The sequence below is a fragment of the Canis lupus genome, chromosome 1 (genome assembly GCF_003254725.2).
Source record: "Canis lupus dingo isolate Sandy chromosome 1, ASM325472v2, whole genome shotgun sequence".
Lineage (NCBI taxonomy): Eukaryota > Metazoa > Chordata > Mammalia > Carnivora > Canidae > Canis > Canis lupus.
The window spans coordinates 22,903,698-22,919,436 of NC_064243.1; positions in this window are offsets into that span (position 1 = coordinate 22,903,698).

Sequence of the window (15,739 nt, forward strand, 5' to 3'; positions counted from 1 at the left end):
TCTGGATTTTAAAAGTTTAATAATTAAAATTAAAAAAGCACTAGGTGGTTTCATCATTGAACTGGAAGAAGAAAAAAAATAACCAACTTGAGGAGAGATCAACTACATTTATGTACTCTGAAGAATAGAGAGAAAAAATAATTTTATTTTTTTATTTTTATTTTTTTGAAAAAAATAATTTTTAAAAATTATCCTTAGAGAAATGTGGAGCACCATTAAACATACCAACATAGATGTAAAAGTAGTATTAGAAAGAAAAGAGATAAAGAAATATAAAAAGATTAAAAATATAATGATAGAAAATTCTCAAATTTGATGAAGGTCAACAAATTTAAAGCAATAAGTGAAAACAAATAATAAATAAATAAAATATAAGCAGAGATCCACACTCAAACATTATAATAAAAATGCTGAAAACCAAAGCCAAATATTTATAGGCAGCAAAAGAAAACGACTAATCACATATATGAAAACCATTAAGATCAAGATCTTATTTCTCATTAAAACTGGAATCATAGGACAATAGGATGTTATATTCCATACAAGAATTTTATATCCAGCAAAACTATCTTTGAAAAATGAAAGTAAATTACATACTTCCCCAAACAAGCAAAAACTGAGACTTCATTACTAGTCGATCCACCTAGAGGAGATATAACAAGGGAAATTTTTCAGGCAGAAAGAAAGTGACTCCAGACAGAAATTCAAATTTGCATATAAAAAGAAAGAATATCTACAAAGGTAATTATGTAATTATAAAAAAAAACTCCTTTCTTCTTTAAACTGATATAAAAAATATTGCATAAAATTATTATAATTGTATTTATAGGCCAAAATAACATACAGAAAGGTAATATACTTCATGAAACATCATAAAGGAAGTAGGTGGAAGCAAAGCTCTAGTGGAATAAGGAAGTGACACAAAATTGTAATGCGAATTCACAGAAACTAATAAAAAAGCCAGAAAATGTAAATTAAAAGTTTAACATAACACTAAAATATCTTGCTCCTTTCTATCACTTTTTAAAAAAAGATTAAATTAGGTATAGCAATAATTACAACAATGTATTTTGGAATTATAACATAAATACCCATAATATGTATATCGATAATACCATAAAAAGAGGAACAAAACAGAGAGATGGTAAAGAATAATGTTGTTGTACTTCCTAGAATTAAGGTACAAATCTAAAGTAAACTCAGATGGACTAAGATATATTATAAGCCCTGGAACAACCATGAAGAAAATAGTTGGAAATATATATATATAATTCATTAAAACAATTAAAATGTTACAATAGAAAATATTCACCAAATGCAGGTGAAAATAGTAAAAGAAGAACTGATAAACAACAGCAACAAAAAAATTCCACATCAGATTAATAGGAAAGGTAAAATAAAATGGTAAATGAAAATTCAACTATATTTATAATAACATTAAATGTGAATGGATTATCTAATACAGTATAAAGGCAGAGATTTTAAAAATGAAGGTAAAAATAGCAACCAGCTATGTATTGTCTGCAGAAGACACACTTTATATTGAGCTACAACTTGAAAATAAAAAGAAAAAATATATATTATGAAAGCAGCTAAAGTAGATATACTAATATCAGACAAAATAGACTTTAAAAAATATTCAGGGTGCCTGGGTAGCTTCAGTCAATATCAGGGTCTTGAGTTCAAGCCCCACATTGGGCTCCATGTTGGGAATGGAGCCTACTTAAAAAAGAATAAAAAAGTTTTTTAATTAAAAGTTTTTTAAATAAAATAAAAAGCATTCTTTGAGATAAAGAATGACATTTTATAATAATGAAAAGATCTATCTAACCATCAGAAAAATGTAACCATTATAAATGTAACCACAGAGCCCCAAATTACTTGAAGTCAGAACAGACACAACTAAAGGGAAAGTTAGGCAATTCAACACTAATAGCAGGAGATCTCAGTATCTCACATTCACTAATTTTGATAGATTTAGGCTGAAGATAAAAAAGGAAACAGGAGACTTGAAAAACTCTATAAACTACACTAGCAGGTATCTTAGAATATTCTCCCTAATAGCAAGAAAAGACAAATTCCTCTCAATTGAACATAGAGCTTTCACCAGGAAAAACCATATCCTAGGCCATAATACAAGGCTTAATATATTTAAAATGTAAAATAAGTGGAATTATTTCTTTAAAAAGGGGCTCTCTGACTACAGAGGAATAAAGTTAGATATAAATAAGAAATTTGGGAAATTCACAAATGTATGGAAATTGGATACCTTCTAAATAATCAATGATTCAGAGAAAAAATATCACAAAGGAAATCAGAAAATATTTTGAGATCAAAGAATATAAAGATAAAACATACTAAAACTTATGGGACAAAATTAAAGCAGTGCTTAGAAATTTATAGCTGTAAACACACTAAAAAATAAGAATAATCTCAAAGAATATTCTCAAAACAATAACCCAAACTTTCCTCTTTTAAGAGACTGTAAATGAAAAATAAACTAACCCTAGAGCAAAAGGAAAGAAGGAAATGATAAAGATTAGAGTGGCACATTATAAAATAAATAATAGAAAACAATAGAAAAAAACATTGAAACAAAAAGGTTTGTTTCTAATATCAACAAAATTGACATATACTTTGTTATACTTAACGAAAAAAAGACTGAAATTATTAGAACCAGAAATAAGAGAAAAATACTAACAACTTTATAGAAATAAACTGGATCATGAGTGATACTATGAACACCTATTTGCCAAAATATTAGAAAACTTTAAAAAAGTTTAAAAAAAGAGGACAATCTCCTAAAAAGACAAAAGTGCCAAAACTGTCTCAAGAAAGATGCAAAATCTGAAAAGACTTAAAAAAGTAAAGAGAATTATTTAGCAATCAAAACCACTATCCACAGATAAAAACTCAGGCCCAAGTTATTTTGCTGGAGAATTATACCAAACATTTTATGAAATAATACCAACTCTAAAACACCTGTGAAATTTCATAGAACGCAGGAGAAAGTGGGGGCACTTCCCAATTGATTCTAAGGCTAAGATTATCTTGATACTCAAACCAGACAGACATCACACAAAGAAACAAAAACTATAAACCAATGTCTTTTATGAACATAAACACAAAAATCCTTAATAAAATACTAGAAAACTGAATCTGGTGACATAGAAAAAGGATAACACAGCATAAGCAAGTAGGATTAGCCCAGGAATGCAAGATTGGATTAATAGCTGAAAATCAATTAATGTAATAAATCATATTAATACAATTTTTTAAAAAAATCACATGATTATTTCCATGGATACAGAAAAAGTATTTTCTAAATACCCAATAGCTTAAACAACTCAACAACTAGGAGGAGATATTCTCAGTCTGAAAAAGGGCATTCAGAAAAATGAGCTAGCATCATACTTAATAATGAAAGATTGAATGCTTTCCCTCTAAGAAACATGACAGAGATTCCTGCTATCTTCACTTCAATCCAACCTTTTACTATAGCTTCTAGTAAGGCAATTAAGCAAAGAATAATAATGGTAATTTTTTAAAATAAAAAATAAAAGTCACCCAATTTGAAAGGAAAAAATAAACTATATTTACATGCATTGCAATATCTATACGGAAAATTAATAAATTTACTAAAAAAACTATTAAAACTAATAAATAATTTTTGTGAAGTTATGGGGACATATCAATATAAAAAATCAATTTTTATACATAACAAAAAATCCAATAGTGGGATTAATAAAACATTCCATTTACAATAGCATAAAGAGAAGTAAAACACTTTGAAATAAATTTAACAAATAAAGTGCAAAGCTAATACTCTGAAAATTATGACTAAGAGATTTTAAGATCTAAATAAACAGAATTATTCACATTAATATAATAGAGACTAAATATTTGTTAGGATGGCAAAACTCCCTAAATTAATCTATGGATTCAATGCAACCTCTACTAAAATCCCAGCTGAGCTTTTTACAAAACTTAACAAGTTGATTTTCAAATGGCATATGGAAATATCAAGGATCACCCGGAAGAATCAAAGCAAACTTGAAAAAATACAATGCTGAATGTTAATTCATGTCCTAGTTTCAAACTTACTACAAAGTTTCAGTAATCAAGAAAATGTGGTTCTCTTAAAGGGATAAGCATATACATAAATGGAAAAGAATTAAGATTTCAGAAATATACCCTTACATTCATCGCAAATTCATTTTTAGTAAGAATGCTAAGACAGTTCATTGCGGAAAGTACAGTCGCTTCAACAAGTGGTATTGATACAATGGGATATCTACATGCAAAAAAAAAAAAAAAACAAATTGGGAAATCTGGATCCCCTACTTCATACCATAAACAAAAATTAACTCAAGATGAGGCACAGGCCTGATGTAAGAGCTACTATTATAAAACATTTAGAAGAAAATAGAAGGGTTAATAACCATGGGTTGAGCAATGGTTTGCTAAATATAACACCAAACATACAAATAACAAGAAAAAAAAGGGATAAATTGGACTTCATCAATATTAAAATCCTTTGTGCTTCAAGACATAGCACCTAGAAAGTGAAAGGATAACTCAGAGTGGAAGAAAAACACCTGCCACCTATATATTTGAAAAGGGATTTCCAATCTATAATAGTATAAAGAATTCCTACAACGCAATGATAAAAAGACAAGTAATTCTATTAAGAAAAGACAATGGACTTGACTAGACATTTTTCCAAAGAAGATACACAAATGGCCAATAAGCACATAAATACCACCAGCCACCAGGGAACTGCAATTCAAAAGCACAAGAGACTCTTTCAGACCCACTAAAATGGCTGCAGAAAAGAAAAGTCAACAAATTTTGCTGAGGATGTGGAGAAATTCAAATGCTATATTTTAATAGTGGGAATGTGAAATGGTACAACCACTTTGGAAAATGGTCTGGCATTTCCTCAAAAGTTTAAACTTAGTATTTCCATGTTACTTGGCAATCCAACTTATCAGATACATTCAAGATAAATGGAAACATATGTCCACACAAAACTTTGCACATAAATACCCACAGTAGCTTTTTCATGGCAGCCCAAAAGTGCTAACAGCCCAAATACCCACAAACTGATGAATAGATAAATAAAATATGCTAGGTCCATGTAATGGAATATTACTCAGCAATAAAAGGAATGGAACATTCATACATGCTCCAATATGATTGGGTCTTGGACTAATCATGCTAAATGAAAGAAGCCAGCCCCAAAGAGGACACACTGTATGATTCTATTCAAATGAAATGTCAGAAGAGGCAAATCTATATAGATGGGAAGTAGATTATGTGTCTTCTAGGGCCGGATAAGTTAGAAATGAGATACGAGCTTCCATTTGCGGATGATGGAAATGTTCTAAAACTGACTGATGTAATGGTTGCACAACTCTGTCAGTACACGAAACACCATGGAACTGTGCACTCCAAGTGAGCGGGTTATATGGGGCGTGAATTACATCTCAATAAGGCCGCTTTCAGAAAAACGTCCATGGAGCCCAGACTATTCCGGCTCCACCTGAACTGATTTGTAGCTTATTTTCGCTGACTCATAATTTGGAAACCAGCTCCTAATTTTGGTTCTGTGCCCACAGAGCCCCAGGGAGCTCTTCACAGTATTTGGGGACATTTTAAGGAGGTGAGTGATCATTTGATTCCCTGAGAGTTCTGCTCTCTTGGGGCCATTCCATTCCCTCTGTTCACCCTCATTACTCTTGCACAGTTGTTGATCAGCACACAGTGCTCTGTCCCCACTCACGTCTCTCAAGGCCTGATGGTATTTCATCAAGTGGCATTCTGTAGAAGTTTTTTGGGGTCCTTGGTTTTGTTAACTTAATCCTTCTCATCTTTTGTAACTGTTTGGAAGATTTCAAAACTTCAGCACTGCCACTGAAATCTGACCTTTCTTTCCTCGCGAGTTTTATTTTTTTATTTTTATTTTTTCCTCACGAGTTTTTAAGAGAGTAGTAGTTCATGCAAAAATCTCTGTGGCAACACAAGACCTAATATAACCCTTTGGTCCCAATCTTAAAAGCAGAAAGTAAGCTGAAAAGTCTGTTCGACCCAGACGAAGCACATTCTCAAACACCCGATTCAGCTGTACCCAAGCCGGATGACAGAAAAGGAAAAATTCCTCAGAGTCAGGAACCACAGAGAAGAATAAATTGGGAGCCCCCAGAGGGGCATAAACAATGCCTAAAAAGGGATATTTTGCAGGTCCAGGACACCAGCACATGTGGTGCCTGCACAGTAAGATTTAAGATTGCTACGGACAAGTGGCTGCTGTGTACATTTCTTTCTTCACTTTACCTACAGAGAAGTGTTTACTGTGCTCATCTTGTCTCTCTTCTGCCACTTTATTTTATAAGAGAAGACAGCTTCAACCATTCGTTCAGGTATGTCTGACCCAAAGTAAGTCATACCTGATGGAGAGACCAAAGCATACCCATGATCTTCAGCAAAGAGCTCTCTGCACATGACCCAGAAATCCTGGACTCGATAGTGTAACTGGATGAGCCCCCTAAGTGGTCTCCTCCACTGCAAACTTCTCCATAGAAAAAAGAGAGTGAGCCAATATTGGTGACAAGGAAAAGACTATGGTAGTCGCTGCGACTATCATGTGTTACCAGTCCTTTCTCCATTTCTGGTCACACAATAGGAGTCCACTGTCCTGATCCTTGAAATTAGCTATGGTCAATGTAGATTATTTCAGCTGATATGGTGTGGATGTTTCACATGTGTCAAGACAGGGACTTTGATGGCCAGTGCCTAGCTCATAATTTCAACAATTATGGATGCATGTGTCAGCCTCGGTTTCTGAGAGACTGATTTGCAAACACCCCTGACTATCCGCAATGGACACATAACGTGGTAAGAAGTAAACTCTTATTTTTTAAGTAACTGAAATTATAAGGCTTCCTTTCTTTGTTTTGTGATTATAGCAAAACCTAGCATCTACTGTCTGATCACAAAACCTACGTCATAGGTTTCTTATTGAGAGGGAAATGTGTAATGGACACAAAGCACGTAATATGTGAGCTCACATGCAGCATTGTATTAATTGTAGCTTGTGTTACAATTTTTGCAGCCAGCCGATTAAAATTCCTGAACAAATTCAGCAAACTAGTCTCTGGTTTATATTCCCAGCTTTTCTTCTGATAATATTCCATTATAAACACGCACATACACACTCTCGCGCTCTTCTGGGCCAAGGTACCACATCTTGCTTAATATCATATCTTGGTTCCTCTCAGAATATGGAAAATTCAGTGCAAGTTTGGAGCTGAAGTTTGTGTTTTCCTACACAGGGGAAAGACAACCAGAGAGCTGGTTACCTAACATTTAAATCTGTCTTTAAGGACTATAGGATGACTAGGAACTTCAGAATACCTTTCTTTTTTTTTTTTAAGGATTTTATTTATTTATTCATGAGAGACACAGAGAGAGAGAGAGGCAGAGACACAGGCAGAGGGAGAAGCAAGCTCCAGGCAGGGAGCCTGACATGGGACTCGATCCCAGGACTCCAGGATCATGCCCTGGGCTGAAGGCAGGCCCTAAACCGCTGGGCCACTGGGGCTGCCCCAGAACACCTTTCTGTTCTCTTACCTCATGTTATGGAGAGACAATTACAGCTGCTTCTTTTTTAAAGACTTTACTTATTTATTTGACACACACACAGAGAGAGCTAGAGAACACAAGTAGAGAAAGCAGCAGAGATAGAGGGAGAAGCAGGCCACCTGTTGAGAGGGACCCCAATGTGCAGCTCAATCCCAGGACCCTGGGATCATGACCTGAGCCACAGGCAGGTGCTTAACCAATTGACCCACCCAGGTGCCTCCAATTTCAGGCTTCTATTCAAGACTTGGGCTATATAATCACAATTACTCAGGCTTAAATGTGATCTTTATTATGAGTAATATTATCCTTGGACATATTGATTAATCTTGTATTGCCCTAATTTTCTGACATATCAAATAGGTATAATTCTAGGTGCTTCCTAGAGTGGTTGTAAATATTAAATATAATGAGGAATATAAAACAATCACCAGATTTTTTTGACAGTGTACATACACCTGTACATTGCATACTTCCTCCCGTTACCTCCTTTTACATATCCTCATGAAAAATGACTGATCTCTCTTCCTGCTTCGTTCTGCTCATCACTTCTCTTCCTTCTAGTGTCCTCCATATAAGACTAGCCACTTTAGCATGAACAAGTACGATGACCCAGAATACTGCTTCCCTGGGCTCTTCCCACCCTGTCATCCTCATTGGTTCAGTATCACTGGGAAGTTCGAGTGTTATTTTTCTGTTTCATCACTACAAAAGTGAGGGGTACCCTAAAATGATACCTCATGAGTTCTGAGATCAGAGAAACACAGTAAGTCTATGCAGTATACAGCACCTATGTAGATTCATATGTAGTTTATAATACACATGCACACACATATTTGGAAGAATTCTAAACACGGAGACCTAAGATACATTTGTCTAGCACATAGGTAATCCCAACTGTAGGAGACTCTAACTGGTGGATGGAAAGCCAGAAATAGTCATGCAAATATTCCTAGCAACATTATGCTTAATAGCCAAAAAGTAGAAACAATTCAAATGTCGATCAGTGGGTGAAAGGATAAACAAAATGTGATATATCCACACTATGGAATACTATTCATTTCTTTAAAAGGAATGAGCTCCTGATTCATGCTATATTGTGGATAGACCTCAAAAACATTATGCTAAGTGAAAGAAGCCAATGCAAAGAAGCCATTCATATGAAATGTTTAGAAAAGGCAAACACATAGAGATAGAAAGTAGGTTAGTGACTGTTTGAGACCAAAGTGGAAATGAGTATCCACTGCAAATAAACATGAGGGATCTTTGGGGGACAATGAAAGTGTTCTAACCTGGTTTGACTTGGTAGTTGCACAAGTCTAAATTTTCCTAAGAATCATTATATTGCATACTTAAAAAAATAGGCATGTATATTGGTATGTATATTGTGTTATGGTATGTATATTGTGTCTCAAAAAAGCTAGTGAGAGACAACTGAAGAGTAAGAGAGTGAGGGGCTCAATAAACATTCATCCAGTTGTCAATTGACACTGTGTATTCTGTGCTGGCTCAGGAACCCAGCCAGCTGAGTTAATGCCTCTCTGTTGGGCTGCTATACTTCCTTAATTTGGGCTCTGAGTCATTTCCACTCCATCCAGACACATGAAATCCATAGCATTCCTGCCAACACACAGTATTCTCACCTGTTGGATAGCAGTAAGTGACAGACGCTGACTCATTCTCTCTCCTTCAATAGACTAATCAGCATTGATGATGATTAGCAATTATAGTGCATTAGGCTCCCAACTTTGTTCTCCAAAGCTGTGGTAGCTCTAATCTCTTTTGCAGCTGTGAGGTGGGGCTCTACCAGAGGCATCATTTTTTGACTTACAGAGATTGGTTGATGGCACCTGAACACCAGTGACAGGACAAGGTCACCAGCAGGGTTCCTGGGCAAGGTCAGTCTACAGAGAGTGAAGTCATGTTTCATAGATTGAAATAAGATAAATGTACATGATCTGATGAGTGTAGGGGACTCAGTTTCTCAGCTCTCCCTCTGATTCTTATAAGCCCACCTAGAGACATCAGAATGTATAATTTCCAAATAAAATAAATGCAGAGCAAGTCTCTGCACTATGCGAACCACATAACTTTAACAAATATCTATTTAGTGAGTTTTTTTTTAAGACTTTGTTTATTTATTCATGAGAGACACACAGAGAGAGAGGCAGAGACATAGGCATAGAGAGAAGCAGGCTCCATGCAGGGAGCCTGACACGGGACTCGAACCTGGGTCTCCAGGATCACGCCTTGAGTTGAAGGCAGACGCTCAACCACTGAGCCACCCAGGCATCCCTATTCAGTGAGTTTTTATAAGATAGTTCTTTCCAGAGAATAAAAGGATGACAAGGAAGACTATTCCTTGTGCAGATTATCCCCCTTCCCCCCTTTTTTTTCAGGAGAAAGAGGGATTTAAGAAAGAATGTCATTTAAGGAAGGAGAAAGAAGGGGCTTTTCCCATGAATTTTCAGCATTGGCTCAAGAGGTCAAAAAGAGTCGAAACACTTCAAATGATATACTTTATTAGATCCATGGGGACCAGGACTTTGTAAAATTCAAAGCTGTACTCTGGGATTAAGAGTACCAAGGACAGAGCAATATTCAATAATATTTTATTAAATCAAATGAAGGGTTAAACATTGAATAACTTAGTGATGCTCTTAAAGACATGGGAAGACAAAGAGAATACCTAAGCCAGGGCAGCTTTCAGAGCAGGGGCATTTGCAGAAGGAAGTGTCAGAACACTTATGGCCAAGAATAAGAAGAGAAAGGTCCAGAATTTATTTGTAGGGACTGAACAGAATTGAGAATGGAACTCATGTAAAGATGACCAGATATGACATAAGCACGTTGGATATGTAGGTCCCTGATATTTCTACTCTTTAAGTGTTTCCTAAGATATTTTATAGGGCATAATGATGTGTAGAGTGCTAGGGTGCCTTGGATTCATATAAGGGAGCAAAGCGAAATTTGATGTTCTCTCCTAAAAGGACAGATATGTTCTTTGTGATCTAGAATCTCTAGGAAAGAAGCCACAGCTTAGAACCCTATAGGTAGCAAATGACTTTTCAGGTCCAAATTTCACTGTTTCATGATAAAAACCCTAAAATGGTGAGTAGAGAAGGTATTGCTATTCTCATTTTACAGTTAAGGAAAGTAAAACTAAGAAACTCTCCTAAGCAAACAGTAGTGTGAGGACATAAATCCAGATCTCTTGATTCCAAGTTATGGACAAATTCTTATAACATATCCTAATGGAAAACATACAGCAGGTGGCTCACCAGCCTGAGACACCTCCATCTAAAGGGCCATGCTTATCTATGTTTTATTTCAAGAGTTTTTAGATCAATTACATAAGCAACTCATAAAATGCCTTAAGCTTTTTGAGCAATGGCCTTTTACATCACAGAGTGATGAAGACTCTGAATTTCAGGGCAAGAAAAAGCAAAGTTCTCTGAGCCTAGTCCACCTCGTTCTACAGGTAAGAAAATGATGTCTGAATACAGACATGGATTAAACCAGTATGAACCCAGAGGTTGACTCAAATGACAAAGTCAGATGAAACCTAGTATTCTTTCCATTATTCAGCCCAGTTTTCTAGTCCCAAAGAAACAACATCTGCTTTCAGGAGGGAAATAAGATAGAGTATTTTACTGTACATTGACCCTTGAGCAACATGGGGATTAGGAGCATTGTATCCCTACATATAACTTTGACTCCCTCAAGACTTAACTACTAAGAGCCTACAGTCAACTGGAAGCCTTATCAATAACATAATTGACATATTTTGAATATGTCTTAAATACTGTATTCTTACAATAAAGTAGGCTACAGAAAAAAAAAATGTTAAGAAAATCCTAAGAGAAAATGCATTTGTAGTACAGTATTGTATTTATTGGAAAAAACCCAGGTATATGTAGACCTGCATAGTTCAAACACATGTTCAAGGATAAAATGTAGTCTCTTTCTTGGTATCCTCTATTATTTTTTCTATTACTGCCTTTCTGACTTGTTATGACCACATAATATACTTTTTTTAAAGCTTGTATTAATTTTATAGAGAGAGACAGAGTGTGAGAGTGGTGGGAGAAACAGAGGAAGAGGGAGAGAATCTCAAGCAGAGTTTTTGCTGAGCACAGAGCCCTATGAGGGGCTCAATCCTGTGACCCTGAGATCATGACTTGAGGCAAAATCAAAAGTAGAACACTTAATTGACTGAGCCACCCAGGCACCTTACATATACTCTTTTAAGACAGCCTACATGGAATTCTTCATTTACTTAATTTAGAAATGACTAGCATACATGCAAATTCCTAGCAAGAACTTTCTGAGCAAATCAAAACCTTCACCAAGCATGCCTAGGGTTAAGGGGAATTCTATCGAAATATGAACTCATTAAAAATTCAAATATGGCCAAGCAAAATTAGTCTTTAAAATTATTTGTGGGAGTGCTGCCAAAAGTAATACTGAAAATAAAGCCAACTTGAGCAAAATGAGAGCTTACACAACCATTTTTCTAAACTTGAAAATCTGAATTAATGTGAACCCAAAAGAACTGCAATTCAGCAAGGTTTAGGTATATTCAAACACTCAAAAACTGCACTATGCCACTGCGTCTGACGTCTTTTAACTCTTTGTGGCTTTTTCCGACAGTAACTAATAAGCATGATTTTTGTTTTCATTTCCAGTGACTCTTATTTCTTCTGTTGAACCAAACTTTTGCTTTTAAAAAATCACTTCTGCATATTCAGGTACTACAACTGGGAGCTTTAAGAACACAATGGAATTCTGTAGGGACGGTTGTCACAGCCTACTATAAACCAAAGTAGATAAATATTTCCTTGTTGGTAAAATGAAGAAGGGGCCCTGACTCATTTAAGGAACCCTCCAGTTCTAAATCTATGATTGAAAATAAACATTGAATCAACTGAGTGACCTTATTCATTGGGCTTATTAAGAAACACTAAGAATCAACAGCTGATGATAGGATTTATTTTTAAAACACATAATCGACACTGTCAGGTAATCTTACTTCAATGGTTTTAGGGGTAGGCAGCTGTGAAAGTGAAATTAACTGTACTTACAGCAATGGATGCAATTGTTGTCCACCTTTTATTTTAAAAAATATATATTTTTTATTCATGAGAGATACAGATGGGGGAGGCAGAGATATAGGCAGAAGGAGAAGCATGCTCCTTGCTGGGACCCCGATGTAGGAATTGATCCCATAACTTCAGGATCATGACCTGAGCCAAAGGCAGATGCTCAACCACTGAACCACCCAGGAGCCCCTGTTGTCTGAATTTATTTGTTTGCTGTGTGAATCTCATAATTTCTTAGGCTCAGGCCACAGTGAAAATTCTCTTTGATATTCTCATTGGATGCAGAATATGGACACAGAAAATAGGAATGATAATAAACTAAAGAAAAGGAAAGGGGCACACTCTCCCTCCAAAAAGGTAGAGAATGAAATCTAGTATTTTTTATGTCATTATATAAAGAATGACTTGTATATTGACCTTACTCTGTTGTTGCATTGATTTGGATGAAAGCCTGCCCTGTTGCAATGAAACCAAGTGCTGTAAGCACCAGTTTTTTCCATCAGCTCTATTAATTTACAGAAAAATATAAGAATTGGTTACAATGCACACACCTATTTTTAACAGGACTGGGCTTAATGTAACTCTTGATTCTATCAAGTTTCAAGTAGAACTTGGTCATATAATTAAAATAGTGAACTCTTAAATAACACTCTATACTGAGCTCATTCTTAAGTTTCTTTACGCATATTAAGTTTCAGGACAGCTCTATGACACAGGTGTCACTTTTATTCCCATTTTATCCATAAAACATAGGGAATTTTTAAAGATAGTCCAGGGTTAAATAGTATACCCCTTAAAATTTATGTCACCTCAAACCTGTGAACATCACCTATTTGGTAATAGGGTCTTTATAGATGTCATAGAGTTAAGATGAGGTCACACCTGATTGCAGTGGGCCTTCAACCCAATATGGCTGTTGTTCTCATTTGAAGAGAAAATATGGAATCAGAGATGCCTGTAGAGAATGCCAAGTGAAGATAGAGATTGGAGTGATGTATCTATAAGCCAAGGAATACCAAGGAACACCAAGGATTATTGGTAAGCACCAGAACACAGAAGGGAGGTCTATAACAGATGCTACCCTGACACCATCAGAGACAGCCACAGTCCCTTGATTCTGGCTTCCTGAATTATACATAAACACAAAAAAGATTATTTTTCAGTTTTTTCCGAGCATTTCTCTTATCCCATCCCTTACCTGCCTATGCTAGTGAGCCCTTACAAATTCTTTCTTTTATTTATTTAAATTTACTTAAATTTCTATTGTTTTAAGCCACTCAGTTTGTGGTAATTTGTTACAGCAGTCGAGAAAACCAATATAGGGACTTTCCCCCAAGCCTATTCAGCTTTGATTAGCACTCAGTCAATCTGACTCCAGAGTTCCCATGCTTCATCTCCACTCTTCACATGGTATCAGCACTGGATGGCAGGGGACAGATGGGTATTGGGAACCACAGTCCTCTAAAGTCTGCTTCATGCTATGTCCTCCATAAGTAGTTAAGATCAATCAAAGTTGGTGCAAGTTATTTTTTGAACAACTACTATTACTACTACTTTAACTTCTCTTAGTTTCATGTCAATATTTTCATCTATGAAATGTTGGATTAGCACTCACTTCATTAGATGTTTTTGAGGACCAAACGAGTTAATACATCAATAGTGCCTATGGGAGGGGCTTGCATATAGTTAAGTGCTCAACTATTATTATGTTCTTATCATCACAATCATCACTATTTTTTTTAAGATTTTAATCATTTATCCATGAGAGGCACACAGAGGCAGTGACATAGGCAGAGGGAGAGGCAGGGTCCCTGCAGGGAGCCCATGCGGGACTCGATCCCAGGACCCGGGGATCACGACCTGAGCCAGACATCCAATCACTGGGCCACCCAGGTGCCTACCATCATCACCATTAAAAAGAATGAGTTCTACCTACTTCAACAAATAGTTGATACTCTCTTACACCTGGGTTTGCATCTTGGTTCTGCTATTTTTTCCCCTATGTAGACTTGGGCAAATTTTTCAGTGTTTCTGAGTCTTTTTTATTGGACATCGGGATATTAATACATGTCCACATCATGGGATCACTGTGAAGGTTAGAAATAATGAACCTACATACTTACCCCAGCATTAGGAATATAGAAAGCAGAGGCTCACCATACATGGTAGTTGTTACTGACCATAAACTACTCCAGTATGCAATGATACTTTCAGTTGAGAATTGTTTTCATTTCTCTAACCTAGATCATTCTAATTGCAATTCAGAAAGATTTTTCTATTGTCCTACCCTCCGTGATGTCTATGGAGTTTAGATCACAGGTTCTTGAAGAATAAACTTTCCTAATCCCCAGCATGAGTCAACATTACAGGTAAAGGTGAACATATTTCTAGAAAATGTTGCATTTTTCTTCAGATAGCTTAACCTATATTTAAGCAAGACAAAACTGGGCCTTTAAAAACTGTCTTTGTGGAAGCGACTATTGAGAGATCTTCTGGGAAGATAATGAGATGGATGAGCTAATGAGAAATCTCTTTTCTGTTCCTTGTGAAATATGGCTTTAATATAATTTTTCAATCTTTTTTCCTAGCATTTCTCCCATCCCATCCCCTTACCTGCCTATGCTAGTATGCCTTTATGGATTATTTTATTTGTTTTTAATTTTATGTGTACATTTGGATAAATAGCTAAGTGGTGAGCTGAATGGTTAATGAGAGGAGTTGTTGTTGATAATCAGGAGTAAAACCTTTCATCTTTGTCAGGGATACAGGTAATTTTGCCATAGGAGTGATATTATAATGAACACAAAATGGGTTTTCTATTACATCTTTTCCACCCTGCCCAACTCTTTCCCTTCCCCTATTTTGTGTTGCTAAGCAAATGCCTAATTTAATTCTATAAGGAAATAGTCACTTTGTATTGTAAGTAATACCACACACACACACACACACATACAAACAAAACCCTATTTTAGGCAGAGGGGAGAAGTCTCTCAATG